Source organism: Oryctolagus cuniculus, chromosome 1 (genome assembly GCF_964237555.1).
Source record: "Oryctolagus cuniculus chromosome 1, mOryCun1.1, whole genome shotgun sequence".
NCBI lineage: Eukaryota > Metazoa > Chordata > Mammalia > Lagomorpha > Leporidae > Oryctolagus > Oryctolagus cuniculus.
The window spans coordinates 9,235,658-9,253,840 of NC_091432.1; positions in this window are offsets into that span (position 1 = coordinate 9,235,658).

Here is an 18,183-nt window from a genome sequence, read left to right on the forward strand (position 1 = left end):
ATTTATTTATTTATTTGAAAGACAGAGTTACAGAGAGGCAGAGGCAGAGAGAGAGAGAAAGGTCTTTCATCTGCTGGTTCATTCCCCAGTTGGCCACAATGGCCATGGCTGCACTGACCTAAAGCTAGGATCCAGGAGCTTCTTCCATGGGTGCAGGGGCCCAAGCACTTGGGCCATCTTCTACTGCTTTCCCAGGCCATAGCAGAGAGCTGGATTGGAAATGGAGCAGCCAGGTCTCTAGCTGATGCCCATATGGGATGCTGGCACTGTGGACCAGGGCTTTAACCTGCTGTGCCCCAGCACTGCCCTCAACTTTTTAAAATTCTTTTTCAGGTCACAAAAATAGCTGCCACATGTCTAGAAAATAAAACAACCCTGCAGATTACAATTACCACTTGTCAGATAGGACCAGTGTCATCTAGGTTCTGGAGATATTTTTCCTACTTGTAATCCTATTGCTAAAGCTGAAGGCCCCAGCTTGTATTGCCAGATGGCTCCTTGCTAGGTTCTCAAGGAAGGCGATGGTAGGAGAATAAAAGGTGGGAGGAGGTCAGAAGCCAGATTATTCTGCTTATTTGTGCAGTTTCCTGTTGCAGTGGTTGTGCAGCAGTATCTACAGCAGACAAGTAACCGAGCCACAGTGGTTATCAAGTATGGACTCTGGGATTCTTGCTTAACTTGTTCTGTTCATTTTGCCTTCTTCATTTATCAATCATTGGATATTGCTAAAAGGGAGTAGCAAAGCATCCTAGAGTCAAATTGACGGATTTATGTTTATATAAACATGTTAAATAGTTGTTTGAAATTATTGGTGACATTTATAGCCTGGTTCTTCCTGGTCAGTGATTTTAAAAGGCAATTAAGGTTTTTTTTTTCCTCTCTTGGAATCCCCTTGCATGCTGCTCTGTCTGGAGGTCTCTGACTCTAATAAATCTTGCTTTTAAATCTCTCTGCTTGTCTGCTTGGAAATTCTTCCATGTGGGACAAAGAACCGAGGTAATAATATTCTCTCTGCTGCCATTTTGCTGTAACATTTTGGTGCCGTGACTTGGAGAGCAACTCCATTTGGACTCAGATAGCAACTCCAACATGACACAGATTCTACTTGAGTTCAACTCCAGTCAGCATTGGATCATCCTGCCGGACTGGTGAACATGCATATTGCTCTAGATTTTTCTTCAGAGAATCTTACTCTCCTTCATGGTAACTCTCACATCTTTTCAAAAATACCAGATCCCTGTCAGCCAGTTAAAAGTGATCAGCAGGCCGGTGCCGCGGCTCACTAGGCTAATCCTCTGCCTAGCGGCGCTGGCACACCAGGTTCTAGTCCCGGTCGGGGCGCCGGATTCTGTCCTGGTTGCCCCTCTTCCAGGCCAGGTCTCTGCTGTGGCCCGGGAGTGCAGTGGAGGATGGCCCAAGTGCTTGGGCCCTGCACCCCATGGGAGACCAGGAGAAGCACCTGGCTCCTGCCATTGGATCGGCCGCAGTGCGCCGGCTGCAGCGGCCATTGGAGGGTGAACCAACGGCAAAGGAAGACCTTTCTCTCTGTCTCTCTCTCTCTTTCACTGTCCACTCTGCCTGTAAAAAAAAAAAAAAAAGTGATCAGCACAGCTGCCAATCTTAAGACTCAGGGGTGGTTGGGACTCTTCTGGGAAGCTGGCAACAAAGGATGAGATGTGTTTTCCAGGGAAAAATTAGCTGTGATACTTCTGAACCCATGGGCAATTAACACGGCAGTTTCTAGCTACTGAACGTAATTTCTGAAAGCAGGATTGTAAACGCTTTGGGGGAAACCCTTCTGGATGAATCGGAGGACCTACTGGGAGAACAAGGTTGCCCACCGCGCGGAAGCCAAGTCGCGGGACCGAGCCGCGGAAGCCCCAGGGTCTGCGCGACAGTGCTCGAAGGGGAGTGCATGCCACACAGACAACAGCGGGGAGACTTGGGACGCTCAGGGCACCGAGTCCACACATCGGCGCTGGAAGGGGAGGTGAGCTCAATAACCCGAGACATTGGTGGGGAAATGGGGGTCAGAATCTAGAGGGGGGCCGGAAAGTGCAGCAAACTCACTACCGGAAAGAAGGAAAAAAAAAGCTTCGGGGTTTCTCTTCCCCCTAACCTTGCAAAGGTTACAAGGCTGCAAGGCTTGAAGAATTCCCAAGAGACAAAGAGCAGGCCTCCTCTCTGGATTTACATATCAATGGGGGAGAGCTAAGGAACTGAGTCACTACAATTCAGTAGCCTAGGCAACCCAGTGGGAGTCCAGAGGAGCCAAAGACTGGAAGCAAAATACCATCAATTCTGCACAGCCGTGCCCTGCGGTGTTACTTACCCCCTGAATAAATTAAATACATAAATAAATAAAAAGAGAGAGATTTACCACGCATAACCTGAGGGTGTCACCTTTGCACACCCTTAACCAGGAAGAACCAGGCAGAGCTCTCAGGCCGCACCCATCTCAAGCCTCCAAGGCTCCTCCAACAGCAGGCCGTCCACTTAACACGGACACAGTATAAAAAAATAAAAAAAAAAAAACGCACAGTGACGCAAGAAGAATTAACTATGCCGAGTAACAAACACAGAAATAGAGGGAGCAAGATCAATGATGACACTATGATGCCTCCAAATAAACAAAACACCCCAAGCCAAGATTATGAAGATGATGAGATAGAAGAAATGCAAGATACGGATTTCAAAAAATTTATGATAAGAACATTTAGAAGTTTTCAAAAGCAAATCCTTGAACTACAGAAATCCTTAATGGACAAGATTGAAAATCTCTCTCGTGAAAATGAAATTTTAAGGAAGAGTCAAAATGAAACGCAGAAACTAGTAGAACAGGAAAGTGTTATAGTGAAGAGAAATCAAAATGAAATGAAGAGCTCAATAGATCAAATGACAAACACATTAGAAAGCCTTAAAAACAGAATGGGTGAAGCAGAAGAGAGAATATCGGACTTAGAAGATAGAGCACAGGAAAACATACAGTCAAACCAAAGAAAAGAAGAGGAAATTAGAAATCTAAAAAATATTGTTGGGAATCTACAGGATACTATTAAAAAAACCAACATTCGAGTTCTAGGAGTTCCTGAAGGCATGGAGAAAGAGAAAGGATTGGAAGGCCTTTTTAGAGAGATACTAGCAGAGAACTTTCCAGCTTTGGAGAAGGACAGAGATATCCTAGTACAGGAAGCTCATAGAACCCCCAATAAACATGACCAAAAGAGATCCTCACCACGACACGTGGTAATTAAACTTACCACAGTGAAACATAAAGAAAAGATCCTAAAATGTGCAAGAGAGAAACGTCAGATTACTCTCAGAGGATCTCCAATCAGACTCACAGCTGACTTCTCATCAGAAACACTACAGGCTAGGAGGGAATGGCGAGACATAGCCCAGGTGCTAAGAGAGAAAAATTGCCAGCCCAGAATATTATATCCTGCCAAGCTCTCATTTGTGAATGAAGGTGAAATAAAGACCTTTCATAGCAAACAGAAATTGAAAGACTTTGTGGCCACTCGTCCGGCCCTGCAAAAGATACTTAAAGATGTGCTACACTCAGAAACACAGAAACACGGCCATCAATATGAAAGAAGGGAAAGGAAGAACACCTACCAGTAAAAGAGCATGGGAAGCTCAAAGCATATACTAGAAAATATTTCCGGGAAAATGGCAGGGCAAAGTCACTACGTATCAATAGTCACATTGAACATTAATGGTCTGAATTCTTCAGTTAAAAGACACCGTTTGGCTGACTGGCTCACAGAACACAACCCAACTATTTGTTGCCTACAAGAAACACATCTCTCTAACAAAGAGGCATGCAGACTGAAAGTGAAAGGTTGGAAAAAGATATTCCATGCCAACAGAAACCAAAAAAAAGCAGGTGTAGCCATATTAATATCAGACAAAATAAACTTTAATACAAAAACTGTTAAGAGAGACAAAGAGGGACACTATATAATGATTAAGGGTTCAATTCAACAGGAAGATGTAACTATTATAAATGTATATGCACCTAATTACAGGGCACCGGTCTATTTAAAAGATATGTTAAGGGACTTAAAGGGAGATTTAGATTCCAATACAATAGTACTGGGGGACTTCAATACTCCACTCTCAGAAATAGACAGATCATCCGGACAGAAGATCAACAAGGAAACAGCAGATTTAATTGACACTATTGCCCAAATGGATCTAACAGATATCTACAGAACTCTCAACCCTACATCTACAGACTTCACATTCTTCTCAGCAGTGCATGGAACCTTCTCTAGGATTGATCACATACTAGGCCATAAAGCAAGTCTCAGCAAATTTAAAAGAATTAGAATCATACCATGCAGCTTCTCAGACCACAGCGGAATGAAGCTGGAAATTAGCAACTCAGGAAACCCCAGAAAGTATGCAAACACATGGAGACTGAACAACATGCTCCTGAATGAACACTGGGTCATTCAAGAAATCAAAAGAGAAATCAAAAACTTTCTGGAAGTAAATGAAGACAACAACACAACATAACAAAACTTATGGGATACAGCAAAAGCAGTATTGAGAGGCAAATTTATAGCAATAGGTGCCTATATCAAGAAATTGGAAAGGCACCAAATAAATGAGCTTTCAGCGCACCTCAAGGACCTAGAAAAACTGCAGCAAACCAAACCCAAATCTAGTAGGAGAAGAGAAATAATTAAAATCAGAGAAGAAATTAACAGGATTGAACCCAAAAAAAACATTACAAAAAATCAGCCAAGCGAGAAGCTGGTTTTTTGAAAAAATAAACAAAATTGACACCCCTTTGGCCCAACTAACTCAAAAAAGAAGAGAAAAGACCCAAATCAATAAAATCAGAGATGAAAAAGGAAACATAACAACAGACACCACAGAAATAAAAAGAATCATCAGAAATTACTACAAGGACCTGTATGCCAGGAAACAGGAAAACCTATCAGAAATGGATAGATTCCTGGACACATGCAATCTACCAAAATTGAACCAGGAAGACATCGAAAACCTAAATAGACCCATAACTGAAACAGAAATTGAAACAGTAATAAAGGCCCTCCCAACAAAGAAAAGCCCAGGACCAGATGGATTCACTGCTGAATTCTACCAGACATTTAAAGAAGAACTAACTCCAATTCTTCTCAAAATATTCAGAACAATCGAAAAAGAGGGAATCCTCCCAAATTCTTTCTATGAAGCCAGCATCACCTTAATACCTAAGCTGGAAAAAGATGCAGCACTGAAAGAAAATTACAGACCAATATCCCTGATGAACATAGACGCAAAAATCCTCAATAAAATTCTGGCCAATAGAGTACAACAATACATCAGGAAAATCATCCACCCAGACCAAGTGGGATTCATCCCTGGTATGCAGGGATGGTTCAACATTTGCAAATCAATCAATGTGATTCACCACATTAACAGACTGCAAAAGAAAAACCATATGATTATCTCAATTGATGCAGAGAAAGCATTTGATAAAATTCAACACCCTTTCATGATGAAAACTCTAAGCAAATTGGGTATAGAAGGATCATTCCTCAATATAATCAAAGCAATTTATAAAAAACCCACAGCCAGCATCCTATTGAATGGGGAAACGTTGGAAGCATTTCCACTGAAATCTGGCACCAGGCAGGGATGCCCACTCTCACCACTGCTATTTAACATAGTTCTGGAAGTTTTAGCCAGAGCCATCAGACAAGAAAAAGAAATCAAAGGAATACAAATCAAGAAGGAAGAAGTCAAACTATTCCTCTTTGCAGACGATATGATTCTGTACTTAGAGGATCCAAAGAACTCTACTAAGAGACTATTGGAACTCATAGAGGAGTTTGGCAAAGTGGCAGGATATAAAATCAATGCACAAAAATCAACAGCCTTTGTATACACAGGCAATGCCACGGCTGAGAAAGAACTGCTAAGATCAATCCCATTCACAATAGCTACAAAAACAATCAAATACCTTGGAATAAACTTAACCAAGGACGTTAAAGATCTCTACGATGAAAATTACAAAATCTTAAAGAAAGAAATAGAAGAGGATACCAAGAAATGGAAAAATCTTCCATGCTCATGGATTGGAAGAATCAACATCATCAAAATGTCCATTCTCCCAAAAGCAATTTATAGATTCAATGCAATCCCAATCAAGATACCAAAGACCTTCTTCTCAGATCTGGAAAAAATGATGCTGAAATTCATATGGAGGCACAAGAGACCTCGAATAGCTAAAGCAATCTTGTACAACAAAAACAAAGCCGGAGGCATCACAATACAAGATTTCAGGACATACTACAGGGCAGTTGTAATCAAAACAGAATGGTACTGGTACAGAAACAGATGGATAGACCAATGGAACAGAATTGAAACACCAGAAATCAATCCAAACATCTACAGCCAACTTATATTTGATCAAGGATCTAAAACTAATTCCTGGAGCAAGGACAGTCTATTCAATAAATGGTGCTGGGAAAACTGGATTTCCACGTGCAGAATCATGAAGCAAGACCCCTACCTTACACCTTACACAAAAACCCACTCAACGTGGATTAAAGACCTAAATCTACGTCCTGACACCATTAAGTTATTAGAGAACATTGGAGAAACCCTTCAAGATATTGGCACAGGCAAAGAATTTCTGGAAAAGGCCCGGTAGGCACAGGCAGTCAAAGCCAAAATTAACTATTGGGATTGCATCAAATTGAGAAGTTTATGTACTGCAAAAGAAACAGTCAGGAGAGTGAAGAGACAACCGACAGAATGGGAAAAAATATTTGCAAACTATGCAACAGATAAAGGGTTAATAACCAGAATCTACAAAGAGATCAAGAAACTCCACAAAAACAAAACCAACAACCCACTTAAGAGATGGGCCAAGGACTTCAATAGACATTTTTCAAAAGAGGAAATCCAAATGGCCAACAGGCACATGAAAAAATGTTCAAGATCACTAGCAATCAGGGAAATGCAAATCAAAACCACAATGAGGTTTCACCTCACCCCGGTTAGAATGGCTCACATACAGAAATCTACCAACAACAGATGCTGGCGAGGATGTGGGGAAAAAGGGACACTAACCCACTGTTGGTGGGAATGCAAACTGGTCAAGCCACTATGGAAATCAGTCTGGAGATTCCTCAGAAACCTGAATATAACCCTACCGTTCGACCCAGCCATCCCACTCCTTGGAATTTACCCAAAGGAGTTTTAATTGACAAACAAAAAAGCGGTCTGCAGCCTAATGTTTATTGCAGCACAATTCACAATAGCCAAGACCTGGAACCAACCTAAATGCCCATCAACGGTAGACTGGATAAAGAAATTATGGGATATGTACTCTTTAGAATACTATACTGCAGTAAGAAACAACAAAATCCAGTCATTTGCAACAAAATGGAGGAATCTGGAACACATCATGCTGAGTGAAGTAAGCCAGTCCCAAAGGGACAAATACCATATGTTCTCCCTGATCGGTGACAACTGACTGAACACCAAAAAGGAAACCTCCTGAAGTGAAATGGACACTATGAGAAATGGTGACTTGATCAGCATAGCCCTGACTATTAATGAACAACTTAATACATTATCCCTCTTAGTATTTTTTTGTCTGTTCTACTTAATATGACTGGTTTAATTCTGTAATTATCACACAGTTATTCTTAAGTGTTGAAAATTAACTGAAATGTGATCCCTGTTAAACATAAGAGTGGTAATAAGAGAGGGAAGAGATGTATAATTTGGGGCATGCTCGGGCTGACTTGCCCCCAATGGTAGAGTTGGAAACATACCAGGGGATTCCAGGTCAATCCCATCAAGGTGGCATGTGCCAATGCCATCTCACTATTCCTAGTGATCAATTTCAGTTCACAATTGATCATAATGAAAGGATTAAGAGTCAAAGGGAGCACATAAACAAGTCTAGTACCTGCTAACACTAACCGATAGAATAAATAAAGGGGAGAGTGATCCAACATGGGAAGTGAGATACTCAGCAGACTCATAGAATGGCGGATGTCCTAAATAGCACTCTGGCCTCAGAATCAGCCCTAAAGGCACTCGGATCTGGCTGAAAAGCCCATGAGAGTATTTCAGGCATGGAAAGCCAAGACACTCTGCCAAAAAGATCTCTGTGAGTGAGATCCCAGTGGAAAGAACAGGTCTTCAAAGAAGGAGGTGCCTTTCTCTGAAGGGAGGAGAGAACCTCCACTTTGACTATGAGCTTGTCTAAACAAGATAAGAATCGGAGAACTCAGAGGGCTTCCATAGCCTTGGAAACTCATGACTGGTGCATAGGGAGATTACTGATGCCATAAACAGGAGTGTCAATTGGTAAAGTCAACAACAGGTGTCACTGTGCACTTACTCCTCATGTAGGATCTCTGTCCTTAATGTGCTGTACATTGAGGCTTAATGCTATAACGAGTACTCAAACAGTATATTTCACTTTGTGTTTCTATGGGGGTGCAAACGATTGAAATCTTTACTTAATGTACACTAAACTGATCCTCTGTAAAAAAAAAAAAAATTATCAATTCCCAACTTGACTCTCACTGGGATTAAACATGACAATAGGTCTGATCTGATTTCATCATCATTTAAAAAAAATCATCTCTTATGTTTCACTTTATGTTTCTGTGTGGGAGCAAACTGTTGAAATCCTTACTTAAGGTATACTAAGCTGATCTTCTGTATATTAAGATAATCGAAAATGAATCTTGATGTGAATGGAAGGGGAGAGGGAGTGGGAAAGGGGAGGGTTGTGGGTGGGAGGGACGGTATGGGGGGGGAAGCCATTGTAACCCATGAGTCGTACTTTGGAAATTTATATTCATTAAATAAAAGATAAAAAAAAAGACTCAGGGGTAAGGCTTGCTGATTAAGGCCAGCGCAATCCCTTGGAGCTGAGATTCTAGCCTAACCTCTCTTTTCTCCAGTGTGGATCAGCCATCCGAGTGGGACTGGAAGAAGGACTTGAGACAAATGATAGATCCTGGCTGGGGATACACTCCAGTGCTTCCAGAAGGTCTCCTGGCTGGAGATGAGACCCCAACAGCTGAAATGGTGCCGGGCGGGAAATGCACTTTCCTGAGTCTCCTGCCTTTTTGCAGCCCTCACGAGTTGTAAAGCCAGAGGCTCCACTCTTTGCACTTCTCATCTCAGCTCTGGGAATGTTGGCCTGTTCTAACTCAGCTTCCCCTCACAGGAATCAGCCCGACACGTGAGACTGATGGAAAGGCTTGGAGTAATCTTGAAATTTAGGCCAGGTCCACTCTTGCATTTTTCAAGGATTCCCTGACTGTACACCAGACTTCAATGACCAAATAGGGTGTTGTTGAAAACTACATTCTGGGCTGGTGCCGCGGCTCACTAGGCTAATCCTCCGCCTGCGGCACCCCGGGTTCTAGTCCCGGTTGGGGCACCGGATTCTATCCCAGTTGTTCCTCTTCCAATCCAGCTCTCTGCTGTGGCCTGGGAAGGCAGTGGAGGATGGCCCAAGTACTTGGGCCCTGCACCCCATTGGGAGACCAGGAGGAAGCACCTGGTTCCTGGCTTCAGATTGGCGCAGTGAGCCACAGCACGCAGACCGTAGTGACCATTTGGGGGGTAAACCAATGGAAGGAAGATTTCTCCCTGTCTCTCTCTCTCTCACTGTCTAACTCTGCCTGTCCAAGAAAAAAAAAAAAAAGAAAAAGAAAAAAGAAAACTACATTCTGGGGGCTGGCACCATGGCACAGCAGGTTAATCCCCCGCCTGCGGCACTGGCGTTGCATATGGGTACTGTTTCTAGTCCTGGCTGCTCCTCTTCCAGTCCAGCTCTCTGTTGTGGCCTGGGAAAACAGTAGAAGATGGCCCAAGTCCTTGGGCCCCTGCATCCATATGGGAGACTGGGAGGAAGCACCTGGCTCCTGGCTTTGGATCAGTGCAGCTCTGGCTGTTGCGGCCATTTGGGCAATGAAATAACGAACAGAAGACATTTCTCTCTGTTTCTCCCTCTCACTGTCTATAACTCTACTTCTCAAATAAATAAATCTTTTAAAAAATGGAGGCTATCATGTTGCATGAAATAATAAAATTTATTAACAAAAATAAATTGATAGTAATTATATATTACAAAAAAAAAAAAAAAGAAAACTACATTCTGTTCTCCCTTCCTCAGAGATTAATTTGTTGGTGAGACTGGATGCAGCCTGTAGCGAGGCCATGGGCTCCAGGTTCCACGCCTCAGTGAGCTTTTCCTTCACCCAGATCCCAACAAAATCTCTGTCTCTGTGATCCTCTAAAGGCTTTCCATATCTCGTCAAGTCTCCTCAATTCCTACAAACTCGATTCTTGGTGCTGTCAGTGGGTATTGGCTAGATGTCTCATTCATTATCTCTGGGTTAATCCCTTTTTTCAGACAGGCAGTTTTGGGTTTCAGACTCCCATTAAGTCCCCACATGACCTGAATTTGTGTAAATCTAAAAAAAAAAAAAAAAAAAACCCAACAACAAAAGCAACAATGAAAATTTTGCCTGGGGGTTTCTAGGCAAGAATCTAGACCCAACAACTTCAGATGCTATTGATTATACATTGATTAATCCAGATAATAAAGTCTTAGACTTGAGATACTTCCTGACCTGACCCTTCAACCCTGAGGCTGGTTTGACTGAAAGCCCCCATGCTTAGACACTTCCAATATTAGCTTTTGGTTTTGGGGTATACTGTTACTGTCTTTTTGTAGGGCCTCCAGTTTTTCTCTCTCTATCCTGCCTATTCTGGGCTCTTACAGGATCCTCCTTGTAGGTCATTGCCATTTATGCTGTCACCTCCCAGATTCTCCTTAGGAATCTCTGGAGGAGTGACCATTTGCTCTGATGGATACCCTCTCCCATCAAACCTAACATAATGATGAACAATCTCCAGTGGAAAACTGGACTCAAATTCAATTATAATCTAAAAAGACGTCTTGGTAATAACAATCTCATGCATGAAAATTTGGTTCAGCTACAGTTGGAATTGGGTTTAAAATATTTCTCTCTTTTGAATCTAGGAAAATCAGTGCCTTTAAAAATATTGCTTTGTAATTTGCCAAACTTGTTTTGCAACTTGATTTAATGGGTTTCTAATGAAACAACAATGGGTAATCGATGCTTGTTATAGCCCCCCTAAGGTGGATTTTGCAATTTCTGTTTTAATGTCACTGATTTACAGCTAGAGTTTTATAAAAAGGGTAGAATTACCTATAAATGTAATTTTTAAAAAAATATTTATTTATTGGCCGGCGCCGTGGCTCAATAGGCTAATCCTCCACCTTGTGGTGCCGGCACACCGGGTTCTAGTCCTGGTCGGGGTGCCGGATTCTGTCCCGGTTGCCCCTCTTCCAGGCCAGCTCTCTGCTGTGGTCCGGGAGTGCAGTGGAGGATGGCCCAAGTGCTTGGGCCCTGCACCCGCATGGGAGACCAGGAGAAGCACCTGGCTCCTGGCTTCGGATCAGCATGATGCGCCAGTCACAGTGCAGTGCGCCGGCCGCGGCAGCCATTGGAGGGTGAACCAACGGCAAAAAGGAAGACCTTTCTCTTTGTCTCTCTCTCTCTCTCTCACTGTCCACTCTGCCTATCAAAAAAAAAAAAAAAAAAAAGAAAAAAGAAAAAATATTTATTTATATATTTGAAAGGCAGAGTTACATACAGAGAGAAAGAGAGTCAGGGAGAGAGAGAGAGCGAGAGTGAGAGAGAGCGAGAGAGAGAGAAAGGAAGAGGACTTTCCAAGGCCACAGCAGAGAGCTGGATTGGAAGTGGAGTAGCCAAGACTTGAACTTTGACCCATAGGGGATGCCAGCACTGCAGGTAGTGGCTTTACTTGCTATGCCACAGCACCAGCCCCTATAATTGTACTTTTGATCTCAATTCAGATATAGATAGATATAAAATCATCATCTTCAATTAGATGTAATTGCTAAATGTGAATTGGGTAGGGGCCATGGCTCACTTGGTTAATCCTCCGCCTGTGGCGCCGGCAACCCATATGGCGTCGGGTTCTAGTCCCAGGTGCTCCTCTTCCAGTCCAGCTCTCTGCTGTGGCCTGGGAAGGCAGTAGAGGATGGCCCAAGTGCTTGGGCACCTGCACCCGTGTGAGAAACCAGGAAAGGCACCTGGCTCCTGGATCGGCACAGTGCGCCAGCTGTAGCAGCCATTAAGAGGGTGAACCAATGGAAAGAAGACCTTTCTCTCTCTCTCTCTCTCACTATCTAACTCTCCCTGTCAATAAAAAAATGTAAATTGGGTAAAAGAAAAAGAGATAAATATGTTTAAATGTAAACTTTGGTACTCTTAGCATCTTATAGCCTATGGAAAAACTATTTGGGTTTGTTAACATGTTTTCATAAATTGTCTATGAAAATAATTTAGCACTGCTTGAAAGTAACTAAGGTTGCTGCTCACTTGGCTAATCCTCTGCCTGTGGCACTGGCACCCCGGGTTCTAGTCCCGGTTGGGGCGCCGGGTTCTAGTCCCAGTTGCTCCTCTTCCAGTCCAGCTCTCTGCTGTGACCTGGGAGGGCGGTGGAGGATGGGCCAAGTGCTTGGGACCTGAACCCTCATGGGAGACCAGGAGGAAGCACCTGGCTCTTGGCTTCAGGTTGGCACAGCGCGCCAGCTGCAATGCACCGGCCGTAGCGGCCATTTGGGGGGTGAACCAATGGAAAGGAAGACCTTTCTCTCTCTCTCTCTCTCTCTCTCTCTCTCTCTCTCTCACTATCTAACTCTGCCTGTATTAAAAAAAAAAAAAGAAATTTGAAGTGTATTCTTATTTAGAAAATGTTGTCTTCTATTAGTCTATTTTTCTTTCACATAGAACTAGAATCTGATCCACAGGCCATTAAAGAAGGAGGTACCTTTCTCTGAAGGGAGGAGAGAACTTCCACTTTGACTATGACCTTGTCTAAATATGATCAGAGTCAGTGAACTCAAAGGCCTCGATAGCCTTGGCAACTCACGACAAGAGCCTAGGGTGATTACTGATGCCATAAACAAGAGTGTCAATTTCTTAAATCAACAGCAGCAGTCACTGTGCACTTACTCCTCATGTAGGATCTCTGTCCTTAATGTGCTGTACATTGTGATTTAATGCTATAACTAGTACTGAAACAGTATTTTACACTTTATGTTTCTGTGTGGGAGCAAACTGTTGAAATCTTTACTTAATGTACGCTAAACTGATCTTCTGTATATAAAGAGAATTGAAAATGAATCTTGATGTGAATGGAATGGAAGAGGGAGTGAGGAGAGGGAGTGAGAGAGCGGAGGGTTGCAGGTGGGAGGGAAGTTATGGCGGGGGAAAACCCATTGTAATCCAAAAGTTGTACTTTGGAAATTTATATTCATTAAATAAAAGTTAAAAAAATTAAAAACAAAACAAAACAAAACAAACAAACAAACAAAAAAGAACTAGAATCTGATCCTCTGTTAAAGCAGTGAGGTTTTTGCAATGCGTATATGTTAGTAAACATTTTTAAGAATTCTTAAAAATCTGTTAAAAAATGGAAGCATCTCCTTTTTATTAGTTTTGTTTAATTGGTGACACTCTTCATTTTCTAGCCAGCTCCAGTAAACTATTTTCTCTTCTGTAGCTCTGACTCTGTTAAAATTGTTTCAAGTTATAGGATGATTCCACATGCTAACTCTTATATTTAAGATTTTATTTCCATTTTTTGGGATGACCAGACAGATTTTGTGTTTTGCTGAAGTTATCAATTTTGTTATCTTAGTGTCTCTGTTAAGTTCTGCTTGTTTAAAAACAGCTGAATTTTTATTGAGTTATGATTTGTTTAAATATATACTCATTCTAAAGCATTTGAGTAATCACCTTGTAACAATGATCAGACTTGTTCTATATTATTTCAAGATGTTAAGGGATCCTGTTTCTACCAGATATTTTAAACCTTGGCATCCTTCACAGGCATTAAAAAAATCAAAGTTCCAAATTCTTTGGACTTTGATATTTCCAGTTGGGCCCCTGGAAATATCAAATGATATATATATCATCTTGTAGAGATACCAACTAATAAGGCTATTTAGATTATATTAAATGTACTGTCAAGATGTGAAGTGTAAAATTTTAAGTTATAATAATGTAAAATATTACTGATATTAATGTTCAAAAGTTTAAAGGTCTAATGATCTTGTGTTATCAGACATGATGATTATTTTAATGAAAAAGGTCCAGAGGCCTAAAAGGGATAAATGTTAAATAAAGTCGTAGAGGTGCTTTCAAAAATGCTATGTGGACTAAGCAATTGCCTCCTGTGGGTTAATGAGCTTATAATTTTAAGCATGGCTATTTAAAGTCTTTTGTCATCCACAGTTTACTGTGGTTTACTGTTCATGGAAGTTAAAACATTGTTGATTCTGTGTGTAAGTATGTCCTCTTTCAGGTTCCAAAGGACTTCTTTTTCCCTGACCTCTATTGTTTCAATACTTTGGGATAGTTCTGTAAGCAGATAAAGCCAATAATGTACTACAGTTGCAACTTAGAAAAAGTATGGTTAATACAGATTACTAGTGGCAGGAAGAATTCTATTCAATTGATGGTAATTAAAAAACAGATTTTAAGAGACTATTACTAAAACTGCCTTATTGCTCTATCTTGTATATTATGTTATACGTGTGTACATATTGTATGTCTACATGGGAAAATTTATTTAGAGCTGTTTTAATGGGCTTAAAAATAAGATTGCTCATAAATTTAGACTGCTAAATTAATTGAAGATACTTTTTTGGTTCAAATGACCTAAATAAGTCTCTGTATCAGATGTTTTAAATTTGTTGGTAGAAAGAAACTAAAACTGTTTAAGTCATTGACATGTTTGTACTTGGGTTTGCTCATCAAATAAGTTACACTTATGTTAGAAATTTAAGGAATGTTCCCAGTCAGGAAAGTGAAGAGGCAACCAACAGAATGGGAGATGTTATTCGCAAACTACACAACAGATAAAGGATTAACAACTAGAATCTATAAAATGATCAAAAAACACCGCAAAATCAAAACAAACAACCCAATAAAAAAAGGGGCCAAGGAAATTAACAGACATTTTTCAAAAGAGTAAATCCAAATGGCCAACATACACATGAAAAAATGCTCAGGATCCCTAGCCATCAGGGAAATGCAGATCAAAACCACAATGAGGTTTCACCTCACTCCAGTTTAATTGGCTTACATACAGAAATCAACCAACAACAGATGCTGGCGAGGATGTGGGGAAAAAGGGTCACTAATTCACTGTTGGTGGGAATGCAAACTGATAAAGCCACTATGGAAGACAGCCTGGAGAGTCCTCAGAAACCTGAATGTAGCACTACCACAGGACCCAGCCATCCCACTCCTTGGAATTTACCCAAATGGAATTAAAGGGAAAAAAAGAGCCTTTTGCACCTCAATATTTGTTGCAGCTCAATTCACAATAGCCAGGACATGGAATCAACCAAAAAGTCCATCAACGGATGACTGGATAAAGAAACTATGGGATATGTACTCTATGGAACACTATACAGCAGTAAAAAAAAAAAATGAAATCTGGGCATTTACAACAAAATGGAAGAAGCTGGAAAACATCATGCTGAGTGAAATAAGCCAGTCCAAAAGGGACAAATATCATATGTTCTCCCTGATCGATGGCAACTAAACGAGCATCTAAAATGATACCCATTGAAGTGAAATGGACACCATGAGAGACAATGACATGATCAGCCCTTGTCTAGACTGTTGAGGAACAACTTACTATTTTATTCCTTTTAGGATTTTTGTTGCTGTTGTTGCTCTGTTTGTTCTATGTAAGACCACTGGTTGAACTCTATAATCAATGCACAATCATTATTAGGTGTTTAAAATTAACAGAAAAGTGATCTCTGTTAAACATAGGAGTGGGAATAAGAGAGGGAGGAGATATATAGGTTGGCACATGCTCACTCGGACTTACCTCCAATGGTGGAACTAGAAATGTGCCAGGGGATTTCAGCTCAGTCTTACCAAGGAGGCAGGTACCAATGCCAGCACACTTGGTAAAGTGATAAGTATAAATACACAACCGATCAAAAATGATAGGGTATGTGTTGATGAGCTTTAACAAATAAGACCAGTGTAAGCAAACAATGAAGGATAGAATTAAAAGGGAGAGAAGGATCCTGCGGGGAAAACAGGACACACAGCAGACTCATAGAATGGCAGCACTCCTGCCTCAGAATCAAGCCTTGGGACATTCGGATCTGGCTACAAGGTCCATGAGAGTCTCACAGGCATGGAAAGCCATGACACGGTGGCAAAAAAAAAAAAAAAATCTAAATGAAAGATCCTGGTGAACAAGACCCCAGCAGAAGGAACAGGCCCTCAAGGAGGGAGGCGCCTTTTTCTGTAGGGAGGAAGGAACCTCCACTGTGATACGGCCTTGACTAAACAAGTTCAGAGTTGGTGAACTCAAGGGGCTTCCATAGCCTAGACAGCTCGTAGCAAGAGTCTCAGGTGATTGCTGATGTCATAAATAAGAGTGCCAATTGTTAAATCAACAACGGGAGTCACTGAGTACAGGCTCCCCATGTAGGATCTCTGTCCTTAATGTGTTTTACTATGAAACTTAAAAACAACACTACTAGTCGAACAATGCCCTATACTTTGTGCGGTTGTGTGAGTGCAGCCTGTTGAAATCCTTGCTTAGTATATACTAAGTTGATCTTCAGTATATAAAGGTAATTGAAAATGAAACTCGATGAAGGGCAGGATGGGAGAGGGAGTGGGAGAGGGGAGGGCCGTGGGAGGGAGGGAGGTTGGGGGGGTGGAGCCACAACAATACACAAGTTGCACTTTGTAAATTCACATTTATTAAATAATAAAAAACAGATTAAATTGGGTTAGGGAGGGCCCTAAATTCAATGACTGGCATCCTCAAAAGAAGAGAAGAAAGACACCAAGAAGACCCTGTGAAGGCAGAGGCAGAGGTGGAATTCTGTGGCTATAGGCAGGAAGATTACTCTGCTGGAATCAGGAGGTATGCCCACTGGCACCCTGATTTTGGACTTCTGGCCTTTAGAACTGAGAAAGAATAAATGTCTTGATCCACCCCCCCCCCCACAAAAAAAGACATTTAAGAAATGTTTCCAAATATGTGCTCTCTTACCTTGAAATTTGTAGAAGGCATTGGACATTCTGGTAAATACTTTTTATATTTGTTAATTAAGAGTTAAAATTTCTTGCTAAGTTTTCATTTGATATTGTTATTGACAGTAGGTGATTGAGGAAGGCTGACTTGTTCTTTCATTTTTCTATTCTCTTAAGGATGGGAAACTGACTCTATTCTGAAGGACTCTCCAGTTTGATTTTTAGACCTTATAAAAGGGATGGCTAACATTTTTCTGTAATAATAGCATAGCCAAAACAAGACCTTATATTATGATTTTACAGCTAGATTTACTTTGCTAAGGGCACAGTAAATAGGCAAAATCCCCATTTTCAAACCTAATAAAAGGAGAGAAAGTTTTTACTAATGACTTCAAATTTTATAGATAAGGTGGTCATCATTTTTTGATGGTAAAGTGAGGACATAGCTTTCCTCATGGGTATTGTCTACCTCACAGAAAAACCCATATCAGAGCATGCCTGTGATTATAGACTTCTAGTTTAGGCCACCAAAGATTAGAGATGGGACTTCAAGACCTCCTTGACTTGCATCCTCTTATAGGTTTTGCTGGTCTGCTTTAACAAAAACCAGGAGGAAGAGGAAGCTAGGCAGCAGAAGCAATGTGAAGATAAGTGGTGGCCAATTAATGGCTACTTTACACAATGATCTGCCATCCGGGAGACCCAACAGGCAAGTCCACTGCATTGGTTTTCAATGTGGAGAGCCAAGGCTTCAGCAGAAATTAGGTTATAAAGAGCCCTGGCAGCTCTGCCAATCAAGAGTTGGGTCACTGGAAACAGAACTGCCCTGGAGTTAAGGACTCCCAGCTCAGAGCAGAAGATCTTGTTGGCTCTAAGCTGAATAGCCTTTCACTCGGCCCAGCTTCCAAAGTAACCACTGCTATTGAGGGGAGGCCAAGTAGGGTCAGCAACATTGCAGTCAGAACTGTAAGTTAACTATAAATGGTTTTCTTTTAGAGATGCCACTTACCTTCTCTTCCAGCCAGCTCTCCTCCCACATCAGCTA